This window comes from Cucumis melo, chromosome 12, assembly GCF_025177605.1.
Source record: "Cucumis melo cultivar AY chromosome 12, USDA_Cmelo_AY_1.0, whole genome shotgun sequence".
NCBI lineage: Eukaryota > Viridiplantae > Streptophyta > Magnoliopsida > Cucurbitales > Cucurbitaceae > Cucumis > Cucumis melo.
The window spans coordinates 5,208,251-5,215,026 of record NC_066868.1 but is presented as its reverse complement, the minus strand read 5'-3'; the positions used below and the strand labels follow the sequence as shown (position 1 = coordinate 5,215,026).

Genomic DNA, 6,776 nt, shown 5'->3' with positions numbered 1-6,776 from the left:
GGTACTCACACTTCAAGGATTTCAGTTTAAAATCCTTGCATCGCACCCAACACATTTTCCCAATGTATAGGTCGGAAAGCGAGCTCATTGAAGGAAGAACTAAGGTGCAACCCTAAACAATAAGAAAGATGGCCAATGCTCTTCCAACTAGTGGGGAATGCTCGTTCTATGTCAGAAACCACTAAAAATGCATTTAAGCGAAGGAAAACGGGCTAAGCTCAAGAACTTATAGTTTTCGTCTCAAGAAAATGCGAACGAGAATGCCCCGAACTCAGATTTTTCTATCTCGGGGTAAAAAGCAATCATTCAGTGGTTCCTTTGAAAGGTAGAGAGTGTACAACGTACACTACAAGAAATTTGGCCTTTAATGTCGGTTTAAAACCGATATTAAAGGCCTTTAATGTCACTTGGCGACCGACATCTTTGCGAGCGTTATTAAAGGGCTTTAATGTCGGTTGGGCTTCAATGTCGGTTTATAATCGACATTAAAGACATCTTTAATGTCGGTTATAAACCGACATTAAAGGCCTTCAATGTCGGTTATAAACCGACATTAAAGGCCTTAAATGTCGGTTATAAACCGACATCTTTGAAGGTGTTATTGAAGGCCTTTAATGTCGGTTTATCTTTAATATCGGTGGATAACCGACATTAAAGATGTCTTTAATTTTTTTTTTTAACCGACATTAAAGTTGTCTTTAATGTCGTTTTTTCAAATTTATTTTTATTAAATCCTTGCATTATTGTCCATTTTGTATGACACCAAATAGTTAAGAATGAAATCTTTTACTTGTACATATACAAAATGAAATCTTAATATGTGTACATTTATATACAATTTGGCTCCAAATACAAAGAAATTATGAAGCTTAATTATTATACACTGATCATCCTTTGGAAAAAAAGAAATAAAGAAAGAAAAAGAATATATTGAGAGAGCAATAACTAAAATTGCAACTAATAGCAAACTAGAACGCTTCGCAAATGACCATCTTCAAGATCTTGTCACAAAGATAAGGGTCTGGCTAATTGTACTCACTTGCAACCATTTCTTCTATTGCAGTCATTTGTTTAGTGATATCTCCCTGTAAAAGACATCAAGATGGTTGAATTGATAAGTAACAATGTTATGACCTAGTTATAATTGCAAGTCCTCGCAACCGAAACCTACGTAACTAAGTATCCATATCACAAACAAAACAAAAATGTAAAAAACAGAAACCAACTTATTTAAGAGAAAAAAAGGTCGTTCAAAGCAAGCAAACCACATATCACAAAGATTTTTTTTTAATCTTCTAAAGAAAAAACACCACACCAGGGCCAGCGGTATTTCCTCCTTGCCATAACCTGACTGAAAAATATGGCAACAAACTAGAAACAACAATGAACTTTGTGAATAAATAATAAAAATGGCATCCTGTTGGTTGGTACATGAAAAATATTTCCTACACCTACCTTTTAGATATACATACATCATATCCTCTGAGAATTGTGATGAAGAGCAATTCTACAACACCTTTATTGCTCCATCAAGAAAGCCAATGCCAAAGAGCCTTGAACAGGCAAGTTACAGTACAATGAACCAACAAAGCTAGAGATCACCTTGACCAAAAATGTTATGATCCCAACGATTATATTGAATCGTGTAAATCCCGACGCACATGCGACAAACATTTTTGACATATCTGCTTGTAAAGTCGAAATAGCAATGAAAATCGGGACAAACAACTCGGTAATGATTAAATCGAGCTTACCAACAGTAGAGATGATCAATGGAGAGCCATGAGGAATGATCAAACCCAATAAATAAGGACCAAAAATTGCTGGTTAACCAAATAAAACAGACACAACAGAACTCAACAAAACCAAAAAAATAACAGCTTGAATATTTGTGCTACTCACTGGCTTCTCTTTTAGAGTTCTTTTGATTATCCAAACAACTGTTGGCTTAAACACAAAATAAAGCAAAAAAGCCTCAACAAAGAATCCACCTAAAGAGAAAAATCCACTTCTAGCATCAACTTGATAAACTCTTATGATGTTACTAATTATGATACCCACTTGGCTTAAGATGTCACCAACCAATCCTGCTGATAGTCCCAAATGGCGAATCTCTAAATTCAAAATTTTCAATTCACTTAGAACATTTTCAATGATAGGCAATGAGACCATGCTGTGTAAACTGATCGATAAAGCAACTTTGGGAATTTTCAATCCTAACATGAAGAGATACAGCATGTAACCAAAATATGTTAATACTGAAAGTGTGGGTTGGCTCTCTAGTGTGAAAAGTTTGTACCTCTTTCATCCCTTTGCTTCCATGAACAACCAATTATCAACCCAGCCTGCATTTTTCATTGTTTCACTAAATTACAGCGCTTGTTATGAAATCAACGTAAATAATAGAGAAATCAATACAAGATTTACATGTTCTTTAATCACGGTCAGAGAGTTTACTATATATATCTATGCCAGAAATCCAAAAATATTGAAGTACTTGAAAAAAAAAGGTGCACAATGATACACATTTAACATTTAACATAGAGTAATGATACACAAACTTTAAGTTCATTTTTCATTGGGATAAAACATCAGTTACTATTTCAAATATCAATAGTTTCAAACCTTAAACTCCACAAATATTGAAGTACTTGAAAAAAAAAAGGTGCACAATGTTATACTATTAATTATATTACACTTCATGGACTTTGAACTAAACAAACAAAAGTCATAGAAACACAATTAAAAATACCCCTTTAATTTCTGGAGAAAAAAGAGTATTTAAAACAAGAAAATGCATAGGAAATTAAATGAAATCCAAAAAAGAGGAAAATGCAAATTAATGATTAGAAAAATGAGTACTTACAATAATTTGAGAGGAAATCATGGATACTCCAAAACCCTTGAGAAGAAATCTAAGGATTGCCAATGACAAACACAACAAAACCAGCTGTAATTCCAACCGAGGCAAATAACTATGTAAGCTCGTCTAATTATGAGATTCAAATCATTAAGAACCTGAACCACTTCCAGTAAACTCCCTCGCTTATTAGCACTATCAACCTGAAAAATTTCACAACTCAATTCCAATTAGAAAAAACCCAAAACCCATCTTGAAAATAAGAATTGAAGTAGAAAAAAAAAGACCTTAATCGGAGTAGCTTTTCTGTTGGAATCATTATCAATGGTAACCCTGGAAAACAAAACCCATTTAAGAAAAGAAACAGAGTAAACAAAACCCATAATGAAAATCGAAGATTAAAGAGAAAAAGAAACCTGGGAGGGTTCATACGATTGACGAGCTTCTTGAACTCGTCTTCGAGAGGGAGAGAAAGGGACCAACAATCCATAAGAAGAGAGTGACGGAACTATCGAAGAAGAAGAGAAAATAGAGAGCGATGGTGATTCGACCCTAAACCCTAAAGTTGGATATGAATAGTTCATAAAATTATAAAAAACAAATCAATCAACCACAACATTCCCATTGAACAAAACGGGGAAACAGAAACTTAAAGGAAGGAAACCCAATGAAAATCGAAAATCAAAATCGAAGATGAAGAATGGAAAATGTAAAATATGAATTTACCTCTACAGAAAGTGGATGAGCATGCCTTTGGATGAATATGGGAAGGATTCAGAAAAAGAAAAGAAGATGAGAAAAACAATGAGAAATCTGTGATCTTCCTTAATCACTTTCTCTCTGCCAAACCAACGCTAAGGATGCCGATTGACTTTTGAAGGAGAGAGGTTGAAGAAGGTTTCCAAAACCAACGCCAAATCACAATAGTGGCAACAAGCTCAATGGTGGCAGCGATTGTTATTCGGAGAAGGAACGGGCATCGGAGAAGAAAAAGTCGTCGAAGAAGAAATGGACGGATTCATTTGGAGAAGAAAAGGGATTGCGCGAGTAGGAGAGGGTCGAAAGAGTAAAGTAAGAGAGAGACTGTTATTTTTTCACAAAATAAAATTATTAAAAAAAATTAAATGGACCTTTAATGTCGGTTTTCAAAATGGCGGACCTTTAATGTCGGTTTAAAACCGACATTAAAGCTTAGTCTTTAATGTCGGTGGAAAACCGACATTAAACATCCGCCTTTTCAAAACCGACATTAATGTTCATTTTCCATTTTTCCCAACCGACATTAAAGCCTATATTTGTTCTAGTGGTACATGCTTTCCTTTAGTCTATAGGGCCTTCTCACCTGTAGGGTTAAGTGGCCCAAAATTGACTTGTCTTTGCCAAAAGGCCTCACTCGTTAAGCCCAGATCACGAGGCATCCCTTCTGCAGTAGGGTTCCAAACCTCGCTCTTGTGACATGCTATCTTTCCCCTCTTAATTTCCAAGTCAAAGGTCAGTCCCATGCGTCAGTTTGTGGATCGTGATCTCACGCACTAATCTCTACAGGAGCCCGTAGTAGGTTGATCGCCCTACCTAAACCAATCATCATATCAGTCCCTAAGCCCCACTACTGGAAAGGCTTGGCTTCAAAATCGTACGTTGAGCTTTTGCCTCATACAGCTTTTATAGGAATGGAGGTAGGCCAAGCCCAGGCTTGTGCAATTAAGGTTGTTATACTACACTCAAAACAAAAAAAGAAGGAAGAATTGCAAGGACGATTTGGTTTGAGACCCCCAACCATAATAGAAACATTTTTGTGGAATAGATGATCTTATGCAAACAAGAACGAGAACAGAACCTTGCCTTCCCTCCTTTCAATTTCAAAAAGAAAATGGACAATAGACTTCTAATTAATCTAAAAAATCGCGCCAGTGAGGAGCCCTCAAGATCTTCCAAACGTAATAGGATTGATGTCCATGTTTGAGGAGATCTTTTAGGAAATCAACTAAAAAAGAAATTTCCTCCTTGTCTCATTCTTGTTCGTTCAACTCATCCTCAAATGAGTCTAGCTTCTTACAGTGCTCTTCCAAGTAATAGACGAAGCAACTTTTGGTATCGCAGGTTGCGTTCTGGATGAGGTCGGTCTTGTTCTTTATAATTTGAAGAAATAGAGAAAACAGGAGTGTTTGAGTTCTTGAATCTTCAAATCACGTTTGGAGAACTCTACGAACCAATATTAGTCCTTTTGGGTTGTAAAAGAATCCAAAGGTTGTTTCAAAGATTCTCGCCAGAAGAGCCCTGACTCCTTTCCCAGGAGAAAAATACAGTTCTCCCTCTCTAATCTTCGGATTCAATTAAAAAGGGAGGTTTCCTCCACCGTATTTGGAGTCACGGGCCAAGGTTTCAAGAGGACCTGTAGGACAAAGGAATCCTCCAAAGGAGAAGATTAATTCTCTAAAGAATTAGAGAGAATAATTAGAGAAAAAATTGATCATAAACTTGGCGCAAATAGTAGAAAAAAGACTATGAAATTGAAAACGTAGAAAGTAGAGGCAGATCAAGGTCAAAGAGAATGCTTAAATAGAGGATCCAAAGAACTTTTGTCCTCTTTTTCGTTTTCAAAAAGATCCTTTTGTAATATTCAGAAATAGGATCATGCTCAAAAGTATGAAAAAGATGGGTAGGAGAATTGCCCAACCTATCCCTCCTCTGATTTGTCTCTATCTTTTGCTCCGATAGAAAAAAATTATAATAGGAGGCAGAATCCGAACAAGAAAGAAATTGAGGTTCACAGCAAAGCATTTGAATTGAGTGGAGTTGATTTGCTTTTGGTTTAATATGGTATTAATAGCTATAGCAATTTTTCTAGTTTTTCGCTCCTTAATTATCAGTTCTCGTTGGCTCCTACCTATAGGAACTAGGCTATCCATCGTTTTTAACCCTATTTTCATAGGCTCATGCCCTGATTTACATTCAATAATCCCAAGGGCTTTCACTTTGATACGTCTTCGCTCATGATCGCTGAAAGCCCCTCTTCCATCAATAGGTGCTCCCAAGGCACCGACCATACGCCCAAGCATTACCTTTCTTGCTGGAATATCCATAATCGATCCAGTGCGCTTGACAAGATCTCCTTCTTTAATAGTGGTATCACTACCAAAGACAACAATCCTTACACTCTCATTCTCAAGATTTAAGGCTATTCCTTTGACACCGTTGACAAATTCTACCATTTCCCTAGTTTGAATCTCCTTCAATCCATAAACGTAAGCAATTCCATCTCCTATAGAAAGGACTCAACCCATTTCATCCACTTTCAAAGACGTTTTGAAGTTTGTAATTCTACTTTATAAGAAAGTTGTTAGTTTTGGTTTGGGAGAGAATTCCACCGTGACATTTGAAAGAAAAGGGGATCTAGGGAGAAATACCACAGGCTCATAGATCTGAGCCATAAAAGAAGCCACTGCCTTCTAAACGTCTTATCGAGAGCAAGGTGTGATAAGCAACTCAACTAAGAAGGAGAGGATCAATCTAATATGAGGGTCTCAAATTCTTTTCGAATCCCACTTTGAGAAGAATTCTACTCATTCAATTCCTGAGGACGGACGTAGGATGGCTTTCCTTCATTTCATTCTGCTTTTTCTTCCTTTCAATGAAAATTAAGGAGCCATAATTGGAGAGGATTCGAAATGACCGAAGTCCGACGGGTCAGAATAACCTCTTTGATCCATATGAATCTATGGATAGGTCGGACCCATGAATTCCAAAACTTCTGGAGCAGAGTAATCTTGTCTTCTTTTTCTTCTTCCGCTTCCTTAGACCTTCTGCTTCTATTATTTGACCTCTTGATTCCAGCGCTTAGTAAGCTACGCTAAGGCCTCTTGTATAGGTTGGAGCTTCAGAGCGAACATAATTATTAGAGAGAAAGGGCTTTTGA

General features: G+C 36.6%; 1 long non-coding RNA gene and 1 pseudogene across 1 annotated transcript; both read right to left on the bottom strand.

The window, feature by feature from the left end:
• Positions 1–985: 985 nt before the first annotated feature.
• Positions 986–1,587, bottom strand: LOC127144506 (uncharacterized). Its single transcript, XR_007816250.1, has 3 exons — positions 1,456–1,587; positions 1,316–1,371; positions 986–1,085 (listed from the first exon to the last, which is right to left on the bottom strand). It is a non-coding gene; the product is annotated as an uncharacterized LOC127144506 (long non-coding RNA).
• A 3,972-nt stretch (positions 1,588–5,559) lies between these two features.
• LOC127144409 (ATP synthase subunit alpha, mitochondrial-like) lies at positions 5,560–6,291 on the bottom strand (annotated as a pseudogene).
• Positions 6,292–6,776: the final 485 nt, after the last annotated feature.